General features: G+C 49.8%; 1 long non-coding RNA gene across 1 annotated transcript; it reads right to left on the bottom strand.

Moving 5' to 3' along the window:
* Nucleotides 1-4,366: 4,366 nt before the first annotated feature.
* LOC139080787 (uncharacterized) lies at nt 4,367-23,023 on the bottom strand. The gene is made up of 2 exons (XR_011535565.1): nt 22,903-23,023; nt 4,367-5,719 (listed from the first exon to the last, which is right to left on the bottom strand). It is a non-coding gene; the product is annotated as an uncharacterized lncRNA (long non-coding RNA).
* Nucleotides 23,024-23,860: the final 837 nt, after the last annotated feature.

Here is a 23,860-nt window from a genome sequence, read left to right as displayed (position 1 = left end):
ATTCCTGGACCATGACCACTCTTTCTCTTCTCCGCCCTCCTGGACTTCTGGAAGCAGCCAGCTAGCCTCCCATTTAGAACTCTCCATCACAGGCGCTTAGCTTCCATACGCTCTAGTAGCCGCCTCAATGCCATCACAAACCAGTTCCAGCCGGACATCGCACCAACTCCAGGAGGCGCCGTCCACCAGCCCAGCCATCCAGACGCCCCTGTGCATCTCAGATATTTGCCTGATTATAGCATCTATGCTTCCCGACACAGCAAGGCAGCTTATTCTTGCCCAGAGTCTATGCCAGAGAAGACTACCGTCGGATATCTCTCCTCCATGAGACCACCTCCAGGGGGCCAGTGGCATCTTTGGGCCAATTGATGGATTACTTGTGGTCATTCTTCATCTGGCATCACGCAGCCCTCGTCCTCTATATTTCAGAACTTCTTGGCTGAAGTTGTTGGCTGGTCCAACCTGTCCTACTCACTGTGGCACACAGGACAATCCTGTACTGGGATCCAAATGGCCTCCCAGAGCACATGGAGTGGAAGCAGAGGCAGAGAAGCCATCAGAGGCCTGTGGGTCTCTCGCCCTTTAGTCCTTGGCTGGGCCACAGTGGCTCTTGTTTCTGTCACTCACTGTGGGCCTTCCTGCCCTTGCCCAGCTGACAGAGCATCCTTGGCTTGTTCTTGCATGTGCTAGAAGACATTCTGAGCCTCCGCAGTTTATATCACCCCACATTATGGGTCTCAGTCCCAATTCAAATTCCTCAGAGGAGAGGATCCTGCTGGTCCAGATTGAGTCAGGTGAGCCCCTAGTCCAATTACCTAGAATAAAATTCTTTACCAGGTCAAACGGTACCTACCCACCACCCCGAGCCCCCCTCTCACCCCACTTCCCCCTCCTTCCTAATCTCCAGCCACACTGGTCCTCTTTGTCTTCTCTACTTTGCCAACTCCTTCTCACCACAGGGCCTTTGCACTTGCTGTCCACTCCTTCTGGATATCAGGTCCCCCTTGATATTCAGGTCTCAGCTTAAATGTCACCTCCTCCAAGAGGCCTTCTCTGACCCATTTTCTTAAGTAGCGCCTCCTGCTCCAACACACAGTCATCTCTATCACATTAGACTGTTGCTTTCTTTGTACTTCCATCATAAGTGAAATTATCTTCTTCACTTATTTATTTACTTGTTCATAGAGTTCTTCCGTTAGAATTATGGTTTCCAAGGAAACAGGAGGCTGGTGTGCTGTTTTCACCCCCAAGTACTCAACGTCTGGCATGCAGCAAGCACTCAATAAATCCTTATAAAGCAGATGAGTGTGCAAGGCTGTTGAGGCCCAACCTTTATGGAAGGAGGCAGCGTTCAGGAAACAGGGTCATCCTGCTCTTGGAAAGTGCCCCCAAAATAAGTCTACTACGTGAGGGATTTTCTGAACTTGAACCCACGTGTTTAATTCAGAGGACAAGGAAGGAGTCTGCACAGAAAACACATCCTCCAGGCGCATTCCTGCCTCCTGCATCCTCCCCTAACACAGTTGTTCAACGCCCACATTCTCTATTTACATCCACTGACGCCCATCGGGGCCTCCCACGGTCACTCACTGTGCTGGGGGGCTTTCCATTCATTACTCCGTTTGTCTCTAAGAGAGCCTTCAAAGCTGTTTTTATTCCCCTATGGAAGATGAGGAAGTGGACCCCTGGAGAAGTTTCTCCTTATCCACGTTCCTATAGCTTATAAGTGGGTGGATTGTTAGTCAAACTCAGATCATCTCAAGTCCATACTCTCTAACGACTTCCTTTGAAGAAGTTCAAAATCTATTCCCATAATCCTTCACGTGAAGATGCCTTAGGCCCACCCCGATTTACACATCTGGAACCAGGAGAAGTCGTGTGAGCTGAGCCGAGGTGGCCAATGGAATCCTTGTGAGATGATGGAAAAAACAGAGGCTTAGGGCAGACAGGCCTAGAATCCCAATTTCTCTCCTTAACTAGCCATGTGGCCCCAAGGCCAGTTCTTCATTCCTCTGAGCCATCATTTCTTTTTCTCTAACATGGGGATGTTAATACCTACCTTACAGGATGGCTGGACAGATTAGTGACGGTAAGTAGGCATCCAATAGGAGGTGGTTATTAGCGTTGACACTGACATATTCAACACACTCAGTGCTTGGCCCTATATACGGGCGATGCGGTTAGCAAGGATCAGGCCTCCTTCTCTTTAGGCAAACCCTCATTTCAAAAACATATCGCCTGTGCAATTTAAACTGTTTTGAGTAGAGTGGTCACCATTTATTAATTCTGCTATCTTTCACTTTAGGTTTTCCAAGTTTCCAGCGTGTATATGTTTATCTCCTTACTTATCTTTATATAAGATCAGCAAATATATCTTTAAATATAATCTCTACACACTTGTGTTCTGTCAAGGACCCATCAGGCCCTTGGATACAAAAAGCAGAAATGTCGGGGCCGGCCCAGTGGTGCAGTGGTTAAGCATGCATGTTCCACTTTGGCTGCCCCGGGTTTACTAGTTTGGATCCCGGGTACAGACCTACACACTGCTTGACAAGCCATGCTGTGGCAGGCATCCCACATATAAAGTAGAGGAAGATGGGCATGGATGTTAGCTCAAGGCCAGTCTTCCTTAGCAAAAAGAGGAGGATTGGCAGCAGATGTTAGCTCAGGGCTAATCCTTCTTCCTCAAAAAAAAAAAAAAAAAAAAAACCCAGAAACGTCATAAGTGCTTTGTATCTTCCACCAAAAAATAATGAGAAAAGCTGTGGCATTTTCTTGGTAATGTACTACAGGCCAGGCATGCTGACTTACACTTTACCTAGACTGTCTCGTTTTAATCCTCATAAAAATCCTCTGAAGTAGATAGTAGCTCCATCACAATTTCATCCAGAGAGAAGCGGGGGCCCCATGTGGCTCAGGCTTGCTTGGTCCACATACAAAGAAATACATTTCAGTAGCCAAAAATAATGGAGAGAGTGCCAGCTTTATCTGCAGCTCTGGAAACACTACAGAGAATTAATTCACACCCCCGACGATTCTTCCTAAAATGCCCCTGTGTTTGTTTCCTCCGGCTGCCATGACAAAGTGCCACAAACCGGTCAGAACGACAGACATTTATTGTCTCCACAGTTCCGGAGGCTAGAAGCCCCACGTCAAGGTGTGGGCAGATCCTGGCTCCCTCCTAAGACCCCAGAGGAGAATGCCGTCCTGCCTCCTCCCAGCGTCTGGTGATGGGCAGCAATCTTTGGCCTTCCCTGACTTGTAAATGCATGTCTCAAATCTCTGCCTTCTGTCTCTGACCTCTTATAGGGACCCCAGTCATATCGGACTAAAGGCCAGCCCTGCTCCAGTAGGACCTCAGCTTACCTTTAATAATTCCGTCTGCAATGACCCAATTCCCAAATAAGGTCATATTCTGAGGTTCCAGGGAGGATGGGAATTTGGGGGGCGCTGCTCAACCCAGGACATCCTCTATCTCCTCTTTCCTGCAATCCTATATCCCACAGCTATTCCAGAGTCACTCACTTCTCAACCTCCGGCTCTTTCCTCGGCCCTGAGCGTCATGCTGCTGTCTCCCCTTCTCTGTCCTCGCTGCACGGCTTTATCACTGAGGCTGGCTCAGGCTCCCTGACTGCGGCTTCCCCTTCCTTCTCCCACTTTTGTCCATTACTGGAATTTTCCGTAGCAAAATCGAGTCGGAGAGTGACTGAGGGGGAGATCCTCTGTTAAACAGAACTCCCCTTAAACTGGGAAAAGGGGAGGATGGTGGGACGTGAGGGGGGTCGATGGCGATGGAGGAGAAACTGGATGAGATGAAGTCAGCTGGCCGAGGTCACAGGGGGTCAGCGCTGGCTCAGGACTCGGCCGGCATCCTCACTCCTGCAGCCTATACTCAGTATGTCCCCAGTACTTCTCAGGACAATTGTTCTCCCTGTACTTTTTCTCTTTTCAGGGTCGATCAGTACCTGTTTTCTGTCCTACCAGGAAAGGAAGCTGTGAGCCAACGTGGGCAAGTGGTGTCCCCTGGGCTCCGAACCCAGGGACCGCCCTCCTATGTCTTTGGGCGCTTCCGGAACGGCCTGAGCTCCTGGCACCTGGCCGTGCACTGCCGCATGGCTGCTCCGTTTCTTACGAGGCCCGGGCTGGATCAAGCCAGTCCCGGTGTGGTTACCTGTGCTGAGTGTGATCCAAGTTGGGAGGAACTCTTGTCATTCTCTGTGCCAAGAGTGACAGTGCTGCTGGAGCAAAATCGTAAAAGAGTGTGTGAGCGCTTTTTCCCATCATATGTCAATCCAGTATTAATACTGGCATTTTAAAACTAGTGTTCAGAATCCATAACAATAAAAAAAGAAAAGAAACACACTTAAAATGCAAAATGTATAAACATGACAAAAATCAGGAACGTACATTTATAAAAGTAGTGATATTAAACACATATTCTCACTTCACAATGACCTTGTTGCTAGATAATATTTTTAAAATAGTTTTTTAAAACGTGAGAAACACTCCACCAAAATGAACAATAAGCTATTACTGAAAAATGAAAATGAAATATTGTTACATATTTCTCAACAATGTGATCTTGAAAATCAGAGTGCCTCCATGCTGGTATTGTGGCAACGTACATATTTGTGTAAATTGTTCACAACTATGGAAAAAGCCTTTCCAATATGCTCAACTGCTCAAATAAAGCGTTGATGATTTATCTTCATCCCTTTTAGTTTTCTCCACGTACAGGTAGGGATTCTAGAGCCGATGACTGTCACTTTGACATTCAGCTCCTCCAGCAATACCGTGAACCAGAGTAAGCGTTTTTCTTGTGCTAGACGTTCTGCTCATTATCATTTTCTTCCTCCTCTTAAGGATTTCAGAGGCACAGAAGCTTGCTTTCTATATAAACGTTTCTTGGTCTGATTTGAATTTTAAAATCAGGGTTTAGCATCATTGGCAGGACTCAATAAAAAGTTAGCATTTCTGGACTCAGGGAGATGTCCTGCATATTTGACCCCAGAGTCCAATCACAGCCAATGCCAAGGGCAGCTGCAGAGTACCAGGTGTCACTCAGGCACCTACGCTGGCCTGAGGGCTGGCTCTCTTCTGACAATACACACAGATCGATGCCATCCTGTACAATGTCATGACATCCGTGACACTAAAATGCTGAGAACTGGGGCCAGGGCACAGATCGATGCCATCCTGTACAATGTCACGACATCCGTGACACTAAAATGCTGAGAACTGGGGCCAGGGCACAGATCGATGCCATCCTGTACAATGTCACGACATCCGTGACACTAAAATGCTGAGAACTGGGGCCAGGGCATGAGTGGTCACCTTTAGCTTCTTCAGAATCAAATCTCCTTCACCCTCATGGTTGGCAGGCACTTCGTGGCACCCTTCTTTCTAGAATTCCGCTGTGGCTCTGTGATTTCATAGGCAGTCTGAGGACCACCCTGCCCTGCCGTCTGCTCCTACGGCCCTTTGTTCCCCGCTGTGCTCTGGCATGGATCTGCAGTTGCGTTTTTATGTCAATTCCCCCTCGCCCCTCTCCGTGATACTGTTGTCCCCTTGAAGGCAGAGACGCGACAATATTTTCATTTGAATCCAGGTCCCTAACATAATGCCTGGCATGTTGAAAGATGCTCTGAAAATGTTGGCGTTATATTTTGAAAAGTTCAGGAAAATTCCAGGAAGACATTTTTCAGAGCCCCGAGACAGCCTGTTGAATAAAAGGAAGGTGAAAAATAGGGTTTCCATTATTTATGGAAGTCATGTTTCACTGCTGCTTAAATCACCATGACTAAGATAAGGTATAGATAACCCACCATATCTTGCTTCCAAAAACAAAACAAAACCCTCTATCCCCTTGGGGAGGGAGTTATTCCTACCCTCGATTATTGGCTTCAGAGGAAACTGAAAAATTATTTCCATGGAGATGGAGTTTTCTAGACTGTCAAAGAGATAATGACTTCCAAAGCTACGATATGTATGTACAAAATTTCAGGAATCACTTAGGCATCAAACGCTACTGTTCCAGAAGAGTATTGACAAGAAAGGACACAGCACGTATCTCTGGTGGCAGAGACCCCTGGCTGGTGAGATCCTGTCAGAGTCATCACAATCTTGCCAGGTCTTGCTCCGGGCCTCGCCCGAGCAGATTCACCAGCAGCACCTCCTCTGGGGACATCTGGTGGTTCTGAGTTTAACTTACAGTGAACAAGCCCATCTTCTCTGCCCCCTGCCACTGCTGAAGGGGCCACACCAGCCAAAGGCAAGGAGCCCCTTTGCTGGTTGAACCCACCAGGACTGCTGGTTGCTAAATGCCGGTTCCCACCTTGAACTGACTTTAGCAGGAAGAGTGGAATGCCTTCGCTCCCGTCACTGAGAGTCTGGATATATTCGGATCCCTGAGCTCAAACAATGTCTGCAGGACCCGGATTTACCCTCTTACTTCTCTTGAGTCTGTTTCACTCTGTTCTTAAGCAGGTTATTTCCTCGAGGTGTCCTCACGAACTCTGGGCTCACGCTTCTTCATCTTTTTCCTGGTGGCTCCAGACAAGGTCCCAGGGCCAATGCTGATTGGATCTACTTGAGTCACATGACCATTTCTGCATCAAGTGCTGTGGCCAGAGCTGGGCTGGCAGAGCTGGGCTATGTGTCCGCTCCCAGATCTGGGACGACATGGTCACCATGAGGGTGATTCCCCAAAGGAATTCAGGGTGGTTTGATAAGAGGATGGGAAAGTTGATTCCAGATAAGCAAAAACAACATATACCCAGTACACTAGTTACTGAGCTAAATCAGAGGGTGTCATGTCTGCCAGTAGTTTTTATGGGTCAGTGTTAGTGCCTCTTCCTCCTAATAATTCTCACAATATTAGTAGCCTGCCTTAAGGTTTTTTCAGGGGGAGCAGGAGAGAATGGATAGATGGATGGATAGATGGAGAGAGGGATGATGGATGGATGGATGGATGGATGGATGGATGGAGGGAGGGATGGATGGATGGATGGATGGATGGATGGTTAGATGGATGGATGGAGAGAGGGATGGATGAATGGATAGATGGATGGATGGAGGGAGGGATGGATGGATGGATGGATGGATGGATGGATGGTTAGATGGATGGATGGAGAGAGGGATGGATGGATGGATGGATGGATGGATGGGTGGATGGATAGATGGATGGATGGAGAGAAGGATGGATGGATGGATGGATGGATGGATGGAGAGAGGGATGGATGGATGGATGGATAGATAGATGAATGCATGCATAATCAGACAGCCATCAAGATAAATGCATTGTTTAGTATTTCAGTCACTGATGCAGTGTTTAGCCAATGAGTTATAAGTCTAACAAGTTTGGCTGAAAGGCATAACTTGTCACTACCATACAAGAGAGTCACAGTGGAGTCTGGCTCATTGTTAGCAAAAGATCCCAGACAAGGAAAGTCTCCCTCTGAGGCTGCTATTGAACTCTTGAAGCCTGTTTTCTGGAATCATCTTGAGTACTTTCTTTGGCAAGAGAGAACATTTCTTTTAAGAGCAAAACATGACTTTATAAGTCTCTGTGTATTTATGTTCTTTGTCACTGTGCAAATGTAATATTTGGCAGCCGAGGCAAGCTTTAGGGCAAAGAATCTTCTGTGATTCCTTTTTATTGGCGGAATATAAATTGCGCTGCAAATTGAAATATAACTTGCAGACGCTGATTCCTTCTCCAACACAGCTTCGCTGTGGCAGCCTTAATCCTCGAAAGGAAACAGCAAAATGTGGAAGCAGGATTTTTGAAATCCAGACACCGAGACCAGGCTGGAGCTCTTCACAGAGCACCATCTATATGAAAAGTCTCTGACGCGTCTGCTGGTCAGTGTGTCCTAGCGATCGTAGCAGGTGCGGACCAGCCAGCTGCGTGTCCTGCCTTACTCTGGGTCCAAGGGCTCAGGACATGCACCTGTGCCAGACGCCACAGAGAAGGGGGCTCCTGCGATGGCAGGCCCCTTCTGTGTGGCGAAGCATGCTCTCCCTACAGCATCGCACTGCTGTGTTCTGCTTGAGCGAGCTCCAGGAGGGAGGCGGCTGCCAGGGAGGCTGCTTTTCTGGCAGCCTCAGTGACTGATTTCTTTCTGATGCTTTTTGTAAATAATAGAACAAAGCCTATTTTCAGCCAGACGCCTCCCACCCCCCTGGATGCTGAAGGGGCGGGTCTGCCAGTCTCCCCCAGAGCTGCTGACCAATCCCACTCATTGCACGCTCCCTCTGCATAGCAGCAAGCTCTTTTTCTAGTTGGGGGACAATGACGGTGTGCGGGAGAGGCTGCCACGTGGACAGCACTCAGAGTGGGGGCCCCCTGCTAAGGGCCGGGGCTTCGGAAGACTTTGTGCCCGACCCTCCGAGCTGTAGAATTAATGAGACTGATGAGGACACCTCGGGATGTGGTTCCCTACCCTGGGCTTCAGATTTCTATTTCTGCTCTCATGTTTCATTCATGTCCTTTAGTTCTTTCTAGCACTCTGGGTCTTCCTCCCTTAAGAGAAAAGAGAGGGTGAGTCTCTTTAAATATTTCCTGCATTTTCTGCTGCCCCCTCGCCTGCCAGATGACAGAGAAAACCCCAGCTCTTGGAAGGGAGGGGCCCTCTGGCCTAGTTTCCACCAGGCAGGCCTCATGTTCCTACAACTTGTTAATGAAATCCTCGTTATGAAGCCAGCCACCCAGAGCAGAGTGTTTTCCCATAGGAATCAGATTATAATTGGGGTTGGCTCTGCTGTGTATGCTCAAAAAGCATCGCCAGGACTAATAATGGAACAAATAGACAAAGATACAAATGCTATAAATTTTTAGAACCATTTAAAATAGCAAGGGGTGCTCTAACTCCTGTAAAAAGTAGTCATTTATGAACTGCACACATTCTTTATAAATCAGGGACCCAAAACGTAAATCTACCACATTAGACATTTAACCCCAACTAATGAGCTGGCGAGAATAAATTTCAATTACGCATTGAACCAACTGCTGTTTTTAATTCTTCGTTAACATTTAGGTGGATAATTTTGGAAGTGGATGGTTTGGCCCACCGTGGTACAAAGGAAGCTAAAACTAATCTTTTCTCCCAATAGACTCTCTTATGAGGTAGATACGCCGGAAATACTTTCTTTGTACTTTCAATTCCAAGTTAGAAAATTCTCAAAACATACTATTACAGTGTGGGGATATCAGAACCTTCAAGAGGACCTTGTTCTGGTTTGTCTTTTCCTGCTTCCACCAAGAAAGCCTTGAAGATGCACAAGCTCCTTGTGGAATTTCACAACCTATCAATGCCCTCATTTGCTCCCTTGCCCTCAGCTTGGTTGTCCTTGTCAACTCAAGGATTCTCAAAGCTTTAAATGTCAGTCTCAAACCAAGGAAACAACTTCCTGTAAATTCCACTGGACTTTCATCCTCTCAGGAATCCTACAAGGCATGAATATGACGATTAAGATTTTCCAAATGAGGACACCGAGGCTCAGAGAAGTTCAGTGCTTTGCTCGTGGTCACACAGCTTGAAGCAATGGAGTCAGACCCTAAGCTCAGGTTGATCTGAGCCGAGAGCAGAGAAGGAGGCAGTCTACACCTGGGCAAGGACTCCAGCAGATGGCCACCCAATGGCAGCTGCCTGCCCAACGGGACCAGGGGAAGGTGGCAAGAGCTGGGGCAGAGAAAGAGGAGGGAGCTTGGGAGGGGACAGTCAGGCGGTGCATAGATTCCAGAGCCCTGCTGTCCTTGGGTTTCCCTCACGCACTCCTCCTAGCTGGCTCGCTGTTATTTTTGCAAGGAGCTATTTCCCTTCAGGGTCTGTCTCCGGGTTGCTCCTCTGTTGAGTTTTAGGAAGGTTTTTAATTAAAGGGACTGTGTGAATTTTACTGGACTCCAGCCTGCGAGTGGAGGGTGAGATGCTCCGACTGCTTCCACAGCCTGTTAACTCTGCAAACGACATCTTGGTCACGCTGTCAAGCTCCTCCAGAGTTGCTTCTAAGAGCGATGAGCCTTTTTCCAGTGGGAGAGTCTGTAAGGGATTCAGAGATTCAGGAGTGGACCTCAGATGGAGCCACGTGTCCCCTCCAGGTGCCTCACCAGCAGCTTTCCCCTCGCTGCCGCTTCTAACGGGACAATCAATACCCCAGTTCTTACCCTGGTTCTGCCGCTAGTCCAGGTGGATTGTTAGCTGCCATCGCTGAACCTCCTCCTGCATCAGTATCTCATCGGCTCCCTGAGAGGGACAGCCTGGCTCCTCTCCAGCTGTGGCCTCCTGGAGCCTGGCTCCTCTCTGGGGTCACGGACCAGCCCCTCGGCATCGCGACTCTTGTTGGAAACGCACAATCTCCAGCCCTCCAGCCCTTCTGACACAGACTCTGCGTTTCCACACCGTCTCCAGGACGTCCACGTGCGCGTCAACCTGTGAAAAGCCCCGTCCTGGTTTCCTAGGTGTTCTTGCATCAGCAGACAGCAACTTTGACCGTTTCTAGAAGCAAGAGAAATGGAGCCATCCTTTCCTCAGAACACACAGGGTGAGGGCTGCTGCCTGGAGACTCCCCACGAGCTCTCCTCGGGCCGGGTCTGCGACTTCTGTCCAAAGTTACATTTCACCTGCCGCTTCTCTCCTGCACGACCTCCACGACCTCCTTTCTTCTGCCCTGAAGACAGACTATTTCTCCACCATCTGCTCACACCGTCCTCCTCCTCAGCTCACCCCCATGCTCCCCCCAGCTATGCACATCCGGGTCGCCCTTAACGGCTGGCTTCATCCTCCTCCCGCCTCTGCTTCTCACCTGGTCAGTTAGGACACGTTTCACCTTTATACCCCTGGACCTTTGTGCAAAGCTGGACCCACAGGTTACACTCCCTGGAGTCTTGTTGAGTGAGGAATGGGAGTCCTCACAAAGCCTGGAACAGCAAAGGCGTCTGGACCAGAGCTCATTATGCTCAGACACGGGGACACTGTTCGGTTGTTTAATAAACTCCTCCATTAACTCGGCTATTTCCTGATGAACAAATGAGAGCAGATCTGGAAGACGTCACAACATCATAAAACAACCAGGACGGAAACACGTCACGGGAATTTATCCTTTTCTCCCACTCAATCCAAGACTGCCATTGAGACACTTGGCCATTTCCACGTTGGCATGTGGGACACTGCATGGCATCTCATTTGCTACTACCATAGCTGGTCTCTGTCTTTCTTTTTTTTTTTGAGGAAGATTAGCCCTGAACTAACATCTGCCACCAATCCTCCTCTTTTTGCTGAGGAAGACTGGCCCTGAGCTCACATCCATGCCCATCTTCCTCTACTTTATATGTGGGACGCCTACCACAGCATGGCTTGACAAGCGGTGCCATGTCCACACCTGGGATCTGAACCAGCGAACCCCGGGCCGCCAAAGCAGAACGTGTGAACTTAACCACTGAGCCACTGGGCCCGCCCCCTGTTCTCTTTTTAATAACTGGTAATCAAAGCCACCTCTTTGACAAAACTCATCTTTGGTTGCACTGCGTCCCCCAGAAAGATAAGCCCCAGGACTTGTGAATGTGAGTTATTTGAAAATCGGGTCTTTGCAGATGTGACCAAGTTAAGATGAGGACATTAAGGTGGGCCCTAGTCCCGTGTGACTGGCATCCTTATAAGAAGAGGAGACACACACACACACACGCACGCACACATGTGCACACACGGAGAAGACACCATGGGAAGACAGAGGCAGAGACCAGAGTGATGCCACGCTGCAAACCAAGGGACACATGGAGCCCCTAGAAGCTGGAACTGATGAGAAGATCGCTCCCAGGCTTCTGAGAGCGTGAGGTCCTGGTGACACTTGGATTTCGGACTTCTCCAGAACTGTGAGAGGACACATTTCGGTTGTGTTAAGTCACTTAGTCTGTGGGACTTTGACATGGCAGCCCTAGGAAACAAATTCACTCTCCGGCTTCCAGTGTGGTCCAGAGATGACCCACTCGGCGAGGTCAGTGCTGGTCTCCTGTCCAGAACTGCACCCCCAGCTCCCTCTCTCCTTCTCAGGCCCTGCGTCCCCACCCACTTGCGCTGTCACCTGTGTGTCCTGTCTGAGGCTGCTGTCTGTCTCCCTGCCCGACACAGCTCTCACAGGGGCCCCGGCTGTCTCTTCTGATCACAGATGCATTCAGGGGTCGAGAACGGTGCCTGGTATATAGAAGGCACTTGATAACACATCTTTTGGGTGGAAAAGTGGTTTTTTTCCCAATGGTAAGACTGTATGAACTGAGGAAATTTGCCCCATTTAGTTAACAAGCTAAATAGGCAGAAACACATTCTCAGCTCTGCTCACAAGCTGGCCTCGGTGAGGAGGACTCGACGCTCGTGCATCCGGTCTCCTCCAGGCCCGTCCGCGGCTGGCGCTGTCCTTGCTGGGTCCCTGTTTGTGTGTTGCTGCTCTCCCTCCTCCCTTGGCCTGTGGGACCCTCACTGCCCTCCGTCCCCCTTTGAAGGATCTTGTCACATCCTGGGGTCTAATTGCCCCTCCCGTGCTGTGGAGTCTCAGATCTGAATCTTCCATGTGCACCCAGAGCTGCGTATTCAACCAGACCAACTGATGCCATGCAAGCTCTTGGTACTCAATCTGGTTAAACCTCAGCTCAAATTCTCCTGTTCCCGCCCTGTGCGTGTGTGTGTGTATGCATGTGTGATGTGTATGCACACGCATGTGTGTGTCGTGTGTACATACATGCATGTACTTGTGACGGTCTAGCCAGTTTCCAGAAGTCGTGCCATGACTCTTCCCCTTCTCAGCCCCCATGTATTCGTCGCCAAGCTGCACCACTTTTATCTCAGGTCCTTCCTGGCAGGTGTGGCTCTGAGTCATAGAGAGCTGAAGGAGTGTCCCTTCCACCATTATAACAAGGAAAACGCTGGGAAAACTATAAATTAATGACTTTTCTTGAGCCCTTTAGAGGACTGAGGTTAAGGCAGCCACCTAACCAAATCTTTCAGGCTCTTCACCTTGTTCATCTGGGTGTACTCCTACGCATGCTTCAAAACCCCGCTGGAAAACCATCTCTAACACCACGAAAGTTCTTCATTCCTCCTCGGTGTCACTTATGCCCCTTACACATACTCTGGATCGGCAAATCCTCCATCTGTACTGACTTTGAGTCCCAGGGCTCATTTCCAGGGACCTCACAGTCAGGCCCACCTGGGTTCTGTTCCCAGTTCGCCACTTCATCACAAGGATTCCGGGAATTCACTTCATTCCTCTCAGCGTCAGTTTCATTTTCACATAGGAAAGGAGATTAAAAAATGCCACACAAGCTTATTTTCGGCATTACGAGATAATGGATGAGCAGGGCCTTGCCTCCCTGACTGGATCCCGCCTCCCGCAGGAGAGAAGCTGTGGTCTGAGCCATTCGCACTTAGCACGTGGTGGGGGCCCGGGACATTGTGAGGAATCCATCAATCAATGAGTGGGGTGGCCATTTGGCAAGGAAGGTTACGACTCTAAAGCAATGTGGCTAAAACGCTGGGACAGCATGTGGATTCACGTACGTCTCGGTTCTCCTCTTGGCGTTGAATCTAAAAACATTTTTGGGGATAAGGACCATTGGGTTTTCCCCAGCACAGGCCTGACCTCATAAAACGTACTCACCTAAGCGACGGATGGTGTTAGAGCTTTTCCGTCCTGAAGTAAGCAGTGTAGACATCTGTCTATAACCGGGCCACAAAGCTTGCTTCTACCCTAACTTGGAAATTGAAATTAAAAAAAGCTTTTTATTGGACACATTTTTTAAGAGCTCAAAATCTTTAAGGAATTCTTTCAAATTTGTGTTAGTGGCGTTTCTGTGAGTTACGGCCGAGCCAAGAGTTGGAGCAGAGTCGTGTCTGTTCACACCGTTTGGTTCTCATTGCCTATTAGGTTGTCAGACTCTGGTCGTGTGGTCGTTCAACTCATCGAGGAAATCCCACTCATTGGCCCTGTGCAGACAAGGAGGTGAGCAGATGAACCGGCTGGGGACCCGAGGGAGTCAGCAGCCATGAGGAATCAGGGTTACTTCAGAGAGGGACCACACCGTTTCCATGCCCCCACCAGACAGGAGGGCGATGGGAAGGTTCCAGCCCTGACAAGAGAGGCTGGCATCCTCGCACGGGGACAGACGCCCCTGAATGTTCCGTCTTCAATGAGTCATAGAACCTGGAGGCAGAGATTCGTGGTGAGAAGGGACCTGAACACCATCTCATCTAACCGAGTCTCCAAATTCTCCAAATGTTTGAAAGTCTTCATGGCCCCCAGCAAGGAAGCCCCACTGTGCTCGGCACCTGTTGATACGGGCTCAGCACGAGGTTGACCTGAGGGAAGCCATGTTGTAGAAAAGAAACCATATTGAAACTCGGAATGACCTCTGATTCACTAACCTAGCTGTAAGTTGACAACTTTGTTCTTTCGAGGTCCTTAGGAATGTGGCCCCCAAGGCAGAGAGTCTGTGCTGATAGCCATCATCTATGATCAGCATATAGACCATTGCTCCCGTCTCTGATGCATGTGCAGTAAAACAAAAGATTATCATGAACCAAGACCAGATGCCTCCCCCACCTGGATACCACTCCCCTATATAACTGGCCTGTCGTCTTTCTTCTGTAAGATGGTCCTTTCGGACATTAGTCAACCATCTTCCCCCTTGCCAGCAAGCTGTACTAAAACCCTTTCTCTCCTACCACCTTACCTCCAGACTATTGGCCTGCCTTGTGGTGGGCAGATGAGCCCCCTTGGGTAGTAACACTATGGGGTAGAGTGTTCCCCACAAAAGGGGATCCTCCTACCACACCAGAGTCACACCTGCACTCACTCACCTCTCGCTGCCCCTCCCCTCGCTCACCTGCAGGCCTTCACACCTCAGTGTAGACGCCAGCCTTTGCCGGCCCCACACAGCTGGGTCAGTGTCTCATCAATGTGCTCTTAATGCATCTTCTTCTTGCCTTGGATAGAATTTCTTTTACATTTTTTATTTTTGAAATAATTATAGATTCACAGGAGGTTGCAAAAAAATTGCAGTGAGAGTTCTCATGTACTCTTCGCCCAGTTTCCTCCAATGGTGGCATCTGGAGTAACCATGGCACCATATCACACCCAGGAAATTGGCATAGATGCACGCCATGGTTTATTCAGATTTCACAAGTTTTACATGTGTGCGTGTGTGTGTAGTTCCCTGCAATTTTATCGCAAGTATAGATTCATGAAATTACCACCATCATCCAGATTCAGAACTGTGCCACCCCCACAAGGCTCCCTCGTGCTGACCCTTTGTAGCCACAGCTCTTACGTCATCCCTCACTCCTGGTGGCCACTAATCTGTTCTCCATCGCTGTAATCTTGTTATATCAAGAATGTTATATAAATGGAATGATACCATATTTAGCCTTTCTAGACCAGATTTTTTCACTCCACATAGTTTCCTTGAGATCCATTCAAGTTGTTGTGTGGATCAAAACCTTCTTCCATTTCACTGCTGCCTAGTGGATGGACCACACTTTGTTTACCCCTTCACCTGTTGAAGGGAATTTGTATCGGTTGCATTTTGGGGTAATCATGAAAAAGTTTCCATGAAGATTTTGTGTGAATATAGGTTTTATTTCTCTGAGACAAATGTCCAAGGGTGCAATTGCTGAGTCTGATGATGTCACATAGTAACTGCCAAACTATTTTCCAGGGTGGCCGGCTGGTCCGTTTTGCTTTCCCACTCTCCCCTCTCCCTCTTATAAGGACTTTTGTGAGAGCATTGGGCTCACCTAGATAACCCAGGACAATCTCTCCATCTCGAGATCCTTAACTTGATCACATTTGCAAAGTCCCTTTTGCCACATGAGGTAACATAATCACACGTTCAAGCATTAGGGCCCCCATGTCCTTGGGGGCCGTTACCTTCCCACCACACATACTGCCTTATCATCATCTGTTTACCTCACTGTATTGTTCTGCATTATGTCCCCAGCATCCATCAGAGTGCCTGGCACGCAGTACGGGCTCAATAAATAATTGCTGGCCCACTGAAAGGGCCGCTGAGTAAACATTCCTCCTATACCGCCCTGGGGAAAGCATAAAGTGCGCTACTTTTCAGCATACGAACAGCGATGAATTTTCTTGGAACAAATAAATTCACAACATGGGCTCAGACGCAAAGCAGTAGATTTATGGAGATCCTAGCACAAAATATTTGAAAATAGGCCTCAGAAAAACCCAGACTGTAGGTTTCCTACAGATATTCTCATGGAGCAAATACTCATCGCTCTCCAGAATACTCCCCTGGAATTCATAACCGGACAGATGGAGGCAGAGAAGAACAGAGAGCTGTCCTCGTGTAGGCCCTTCCCTCTGCAAGGCCACGCTCTGTGTGGCCCGTGCTTTATGTCATCAAAAGCCAGTAGTTCCTCTCCTGTAAGAAGGAATTCGTGTCTCTGCCTCTTTTCTCTTCCTCCTTCCTCCCCGCCCTTCGGAGCACCTGCTGAGAAGCTTGCTCAGTGTCTGTGCACTTTCTCCCTGCGGGGACTTGCCTTACGGGGGGCCCCCCACCATCCCTCACCTGTTCTAACAAAGGCTGCAGCCTCAGAGACAGCCGCTCGGGGCGGAGCAGACGAGATGGAATTTTGTTGGTTTTTCTAGGATTAGTTCATATCAGGTTGTGTAGCTGAGGCCCCGTCACAGGTAGATCTGGCCTGCGGGACCATCTGAGGTTTCACTTCACGGGCAGATCTTTCAACCATCGTGACAGGACTGTGGAGTTGTCACTGAGCCTTTCAAAAGGAAGGCGAAGCTGCCCCAAGGGCGGATAATGGGGAACTAAAACTCCAGACCCAGTGAGGTCTGGTGGCCTTGCCTAATGCGAGAACTTTCTTGTAATGAGAGAAAAAGGCAATGTTTTTTTGTTTGTTTTGTCTTGCTCCCTTTTTAAAGAAAAACCAGTGTTTTTCCTTAGGAGCTCAGTGGGAGCTTCTGGCGGACAATCCTTCATTTTGCAGAACATCCCTGGTGTGCAGGACGGTTGATGTCCCTGGGGGCTGCCATTACTTGTCTGTAGATCCCTTGGTTCTTGTAAAAGCTAAAACACCCCCCAGAAGTTTCCAAACGCCCCCAAAGGGAGCAGACTGCCCTCCCGTGGAAACCCAGCCATGGATTATCTGAAAGGCCTGTTATTCATTTTTAGTGAAAACTTATGCTCCAAAAACACGTTTTTCTAATAAAGGAAAAAGAGGGAAGATATTAATTGAGATGCTGATTGACTACAGCATGAACTATGTCGTTTCCATCCCCCAGGTGGTGGCAATTTGCATCAGACAGCTCTGGATATTTCCTGGTGGCGGCCCTTTGAGGCTCAGTTGATGGACTCAGCTCCGGCTGAGGGCCTCTGATGGGCGGTGACCAACAGGACAACCGGAAATGATCAGGAGCTGCCACAGAGCACACATCCCCAGCGTCTGCTTGTCCGAAAAAAATCACTCATCTTACGTGTTCTTGAAAAATGAAACACACACACACACTTTTAAGAACACACCCAACTCCCTATGAGATTTTCCCTAGAAGCGGCAACAGGAAGGTTGGGGACGAATCAGGCAACTGACACAACACCATTCTATGAACCAAAGATGGGAATTATTGACTAACCTCCCTCCCTCATTTGTCCCCAAACCATTCATTTTGCCACACGCTCTGGTTTCAGGCAGTGGGAGGGTCTACACACATTCGTGTATTCTGGAAAGGGGCACATATTCCACCTGCGTCCCCTTGAATCCTGTCTCTGCAAATCAGCTTAGAGGAATGAGGTCCATCACTGACTGATTCGGGCCCAGCCTGGTCGCGGGGTGTGGCCTGTCCAACTCTCGCAAGGACAGGCTAACTCTGAGCACTGCCCCACCCCTGCAGTGTAGGTGACACCCCTCCCAACCAGAGTCTGTTCACATTCTTCGGATTAATGGGACTCTTACATCTTTGTTATTATAACTGGCGGATGGAGCAGACTGGAAGAGAAGGATGGAGTGGACTACGTGGTGTCTCCTTCCGTCAAGCTTCCAGGCCTGGGTTGAACCGCCGTGAGCAGTGTGCGGAGGCCAGAGTGGACTGAATAGACCGCTGGAGACTCTCAGGGGCCTGCCAGCTCCTTCAGGGCCCAGCGGGCACAGAACTGGCCGGAAGTCCTCTGCTCTGTCCCAGCCCTGCTTTGGCTGGCCAAGGCCCGGGGGAGTGGAGAGCACCAGAAGAAGCACCTTTGGCTTCACAGGGCTCTTCTCCTGGGTTGCTCCATCCCCACGGCAGCCAGGAGGCTCCTTTACACAGTTTTGTGGGCACAGACATGACTGCAGCCGAGAGTCAGCCAGGAACAGCCGAGAGATCCTCCATGGGTCTGGGATGGTGGGGCTGCCTTGGGATGCTTGCAATTTGGACCCAAAGGCACTGCCACTAATAGGATAATCCCATAACTCGGGGTAAGACTGAGTCTGCATGGAAGGTAGAATGGATGAGAAGTGAGGTGGATTCCAGTTCTTTCCCCCCTTGGCTAGAAATAAAACTTGACTCTTGAGCCGAATCACCACGACCCGGCAGTGTGGCGTCAAATGCTCAGAGCCAGGTACAGTCCAGGGACCGGATTTTCTTCTGTTTTCCAGACCTGGGGCTTCTTTCATTTTTTTCCCTCTGAGTTTCATGAATTCATCAGTGTCCAGGCACAAGGACATCAAATGGCACCAAAACACTAGTAAGGGGTTGCACTTTCTGTTTGAATTGAAACCCTTTTCCCTGGTCTGATTTCTCTAGCCAGCCGAATTTATCTCTGCCTAGGGATCCGGGGAGCTTGCCGTTGGCACGGCCACTGTGCTCCTGGGCACACTTGGGTCACAGGGTTCTCCCAGCCTGGGGCACATCTCCAATCCAGGCATCAATCAGCTCACATCATCCCTGAGCAAAATGTCCCCCCGAGCCTTAAATGATTATTGGGCAAAAGCTCCGAGAGTGGGACGGTCACCAGGTTCTGCCCAGCTTGATATATCACACTGCCTTCTCTCTTGTAGCCGAGTCTCGGCTAGGAAGCCTAGCAAGATCTACACAAGAAGCTTCCACCACGAGCTCTGCCCCTGTATCAGTAGCGAGCCAGGGGCCCTGGGCAGCTTCTTCGATCTCCAGCCACCTCAACCCCCACCTCCTCAGAGTCTTGACATCATCTACAATTTGATGCTCCTTTGTCATCTTGAACCTCTTCTATTGGAAATATGGGCTATCCACATACAGAATTTAAAAACAAATCTACATGAGGCCATCACCTTGATGTAAAAGAAAATAATTCATGAAAAAAAATCTTGTTGACATATTTCATATGTAAATTCTCATGCGCGATTATACTAGAAGAAAGGTTTGTAAATCTCTTATCTGAAACCCTCGAGCTGAGCTGTATTTGGAGATTCACATTCTTAAAGACCATTTCGTGGTAACGCCACGCTTGTTCTCTACGTTTCATGTCAACCCCATTAAGACCTAGGCCAGTACCTTCTAACCAAATATGTTAACATTTCTGAAGTGAAATCTGTGAATAGTCACACAAAGTAGGTTTTCAAAAAGGCTGTTACTAGCCTCACATGAGTTCACAGTGCTGTCCTTGAGTGGGAATCCAGCCTTGGGCCCCGGACCTCATCGGCCCCCGCCACATTGGAGCACATCCTTTGAAATGTTCTGTTCTCCTCTGGTGACTGGGATCACCCCAAGGCCCACACAAACAATGCCACCTGGATGGAGCACCCGCAGCCTGGCTTAACCCCACGTGGGCCCTGGGTCCATTTCTCCCTTTTACGGCGCCCTCTGACCCTCCTCTCCACATGTGGGGTTGACCAGATGCCCCGAGACACTCTGGACCTTGCCCTTGGGGGGTTGTCCCAGGCTCCTGGGGCTGAGCCTCTGATCTAGGCAGGCAGCCTGGCCTCAGATCACTCCCACCAGCAGGCCCAGCTTCTGCAGAATAGCTCGTGAGCCAGAATGGTGCAGACATGCCCATTTGGGGTGATTCATGTGGTTTGTATGGTCAGGGGCCCAGCAGAAAACTTTTTCCTGGGGCCTTGCACACTCAGGAGGCACGCTGTTGATTCAAGTCAGATTTCGTCGCTAAATGGACTATGAAAATAAAAAGTTGTTTTTCAGAGCTTTCTGGATTTCCGAATTGCAGATCGGGGCTGAGGATCAATAGACATATGGTTTTACCATACAGCTCACCTCAGGGAGGGCAGAAGGGACGGTGTGAGAGCACAGAGTGTGGTTGATCAGATACGGTGATGACATGCATTCCCCAAACAGTAAGCAATTCCCAGAAAATTTCCAAACAAAGTAAATTTCAATCCTCATAGTAGTTACATTCTTGGAACATTAAAACTGTGCAAAAAAAATACTTTAGGTTTTCATGTGAAATGGAGTCAGGTTCCCAGGGCCAACAACTACACGCAAGTTTTGAGCTGCCCAGTGACCCACTGAGATCTTGGAAGGGCCATGTAGGGTACAAGACACAGGCAGCTCTTCCTTCTAAGCGATGCTCCTGACTCGGCGGGATGATAACACCCCAATCTCCACCCGCTAAATGACAGGCGTGCACCCCACTCAGCAGGGCAGCCCAAAACACCCACACAAATTGCCACAAAGCACCTCTGTGCTGGCTCTGTCCACCCCCACTGCCACCGCAAGGCCACAGGTTGAAGCCCATCAAGACAGTCTGTGCAGGAGAGAGTTTGGAGACCAATGACCAAACCCCCAGGTGTCCTCACGTGGGCTCCTGTTATGGATTGAATTGTGTCTTCCCAACTCCCAGCACCTCAGAACGTGACTAGGATTGGAGACACGGCCTTTATAGAATTAATTAAGTTAATGTGAGGCCATTGGGTGGGCCCTAATCCAATGTGACTGGTCTCCTTACAAGAAGGGGAAATTCAGACGCAGAGACCGACAGACACAGAGGGATGGCTGTGTGGGGACACAGGGAGAAGACGGCCATTGACACACCAAGGAGGAGGAACCAACCCCACCGACAGCTGGATCTCGAACTTCCAGCCTCCAGAATGGAGAGTCCACGTCTGTTGTTTAAGCAGCCTTGTCTGTGGTATTTGTGACCACAGCCTCAGGAAACAAATGCAGCCCCATTCATCCGCCTTTCCCCGACCCACTCCTCTGAATCTTGGCTGCGTGTGCTTCTCATTTGTAATTTTCTTAGAACTTATAGATACCCAAGTCCTTGGGCCAACCGATGCTCCCATGTGATCCCGGCTGAGGCGGTGGGACAGAAACCACACCTTTCCCCAATTTCTCGCCCACAGAATAGTCTTCTACCTGGCCACTGGGTCCCAAACAGTGTGTCCCCAAGACTCACAGTTCCTGAGACTTAAGAAGAGCCCCACACAAATAAATAAGATTTGATGGTAAGGATTATTTGTGCAATAAATAAATAAATATATAGAAAACACAAATAAGAGAATATCTAGGTACAGATCTATAGATTTTCATGCTATTATCTACCACTAAGAAATAATTGTCATAACGAGGTCATGAAAGACCATCTACTGCCCAAACATCAGGATTTCAGGAAGCCCATGACACACACGCTTACCAATTAATCTAGTTACACTTTCCTTTTAATCTTTTTAGAGATTACGCTGTACCATCTTCTGATGTCAACATATATTCATGATATTATTCAGTATAATATATATGAGTCAAATTCTGAACGTTGCTCGCAGCCATTTCTTCATCTATGATCTTTACCCCCAATTCCTGTTCTAGCCCGTGAGTTCCTGCAGGCAAGCTCTGTGTAAGTTTTAAGTACCCCTCAGCTGTAGGTAAGGGCAGTGCTGTCCTGAGCGAATCTCTGCCTCTGGGTCCTCCGAGCCTCAGCTGTCAAAGCCACCCCTGGACCTGGCCCTGGACTAGCCCAGGAGTGACCGCCATCGCCCATGCAGGGTGCATCCTGCGGGCAGACCATGGTCCCAGGGATGGGGGTCTCCATGTCACTCCCATTGTGTCAGCCCCACTCACTGTGGGCTGACCCTCCCTGTGCACACAGCCCAATCTGAGCCTCGGGGGTGGGACACAGTTGTGTATGTGTGTATGTGTGTGCATGTGCGTGTTCTTTCTGTGTTTGCAACTCGACCTCCCTAGATGCCCCCTCTGGTGTCCACTTCCATTGGGCAGAGGTTGGAACAGGGCCTTGTTTGTCTGGTACGGGTTAGGTGCACTTTGGCACAACCATCTCTGCTCCATTCTCAGTTGTGGCCAGAGCAGCGGGTCACTTACTGCAAGGCCTGGCTACTGTGCGCAGAAGGAGCAGCCTCTGGGAGCTGGGCACCGTGCAGGTGTGCGGGTGTGTAATGTGTAATCACAACACGTGTCCAGATGCTGGGGGCAGCCTGGCCTCAAGTTACCCATCCCAGGTTGCTGGGGGGGACCCTTGGCCCTCGGGCTGTCACCCTCACAGTCACATTCAGCCGGGCTGCCACAAGGGGAGCCATCCTGAGCTCTTGGAAGGAAGCCCGAGCCTTGGACAGTGCTGCTGTCCTAGGGACTGTCATTTCTTGTCTCACCATCACAACAGTGTTCAAGAACACAGTGTAGGGCATATGGAAGATACCAGAAGCTCCACAGCCCAGAGGCCTGGTGCAGCCTCACACTCCAGGCTCAGCTCCCCTTGGCCCAGCTTTGGACGTGGACGAGTTACTCGACTATAAAGTTTCTTGTCTATAAAATGTAAAGACAAGGACTCCCCTACTGCCCCTCAGGCAGCTGTGAGGGAGGAGAAGAGGGATGTCAGGGTGGTCTTGGCCCAGAGTGCCGCCAGCTGGCACCATTACCCACCCTCTGACCCATCCATCCCCACCCACGGGCGCCCAGATTCACCTGTCTCCTCTGCGTCTTCCTCTGCATCCACCCAGAGATCTCGCCCTGGGATGCGCCAGCCCCCAGAGCCAGAGCCCGCCGTGGAAGCGGTTTCCCAGAGCTGGGCTCGCAGAGGAGGCTGGCCAGCTCCCTGCAGTCAGAGCCTCTCAGGAGAGGGGAGGAGACAGACGCAGCTGCTTCTGGAAGCCCACCCAGCTTGCTCCCCAGAGCCCTGAGCTTTCCAGTGGAGCCTGGAGGTTGGAGGGGACCCAGTTCCCAGAGTGGAGGAGGCAGGGGCGAGGAGAAGAGTGCTGAGAATCAGAGGAATTGATACAGGAGCTCCCCTCCAAAGGCCTCCTCCTCACTGGCCTCGATTGTCCTTCAGGGAGCCCTGGGCCATCCCTACCCTGCCAATGGCACCTGTCAGACCTCACGGAGGCGTCCATTGGCAGACAGGCAAGGACGCACTGACGCATCCCCTGCTCTCCGGGCCACAGTGTGGGAGGTCTTGCACAGCTCCGTAATTAGGGGCTGTGGGCTCAGCCAGGGCCCCAGCCCCACCTTCCCCGGCTGTTACAAGATTTCTTTCCCAGACAGGGCGGTGCCATTTGGGGAAGATTTTAGATAAAATTCTCTTTTTTTAACTCAAAAGACAATAAATACAAATTTTAGGTCTAATCAAAGCCAGAAATGTGTCTCCAACTGTTCCTAACCTCGGGCTGCAGTGAACAAAGTGTGATGATGGGGATGAAGGGCAGCACCCAGCCAAGCTTCGCTTCTCTGCCCTTGGCCAGGTCACCTCTGCTCCCAGGGGCCGAAGTTCCCGTGAGCTAACGTCTTCTATGTAACCCATGACCCACATTTTGGAATGAAGCAGCGTTGGCCCCCAAAACTTGGGAGAACACGAATTAGGCCTCCAGTGTGCCTCAGGAGCTGGCCTGAGATCCGGCACTCTGGACAAAGCATTGCTGAGAGCCCC

Source organism: Equus przewalskii, chromosome 32 (assembly GCF_037783145.1).
Source record: "Equus przewalskii isolate Varuska chromosome 32, EquPr2, whole genome shotgun sequence".
Taxonomy (NCBI): Eukaryota; Metazoa; Chordata; class Mammalia; order Perissodactyla; family Equidae; genus Equus; species Equus przewalskii.
Note: the sequence above shows the minus strand (reverse complement) of the source record. Positions and strands in the feature narration are given on the sequence as shown.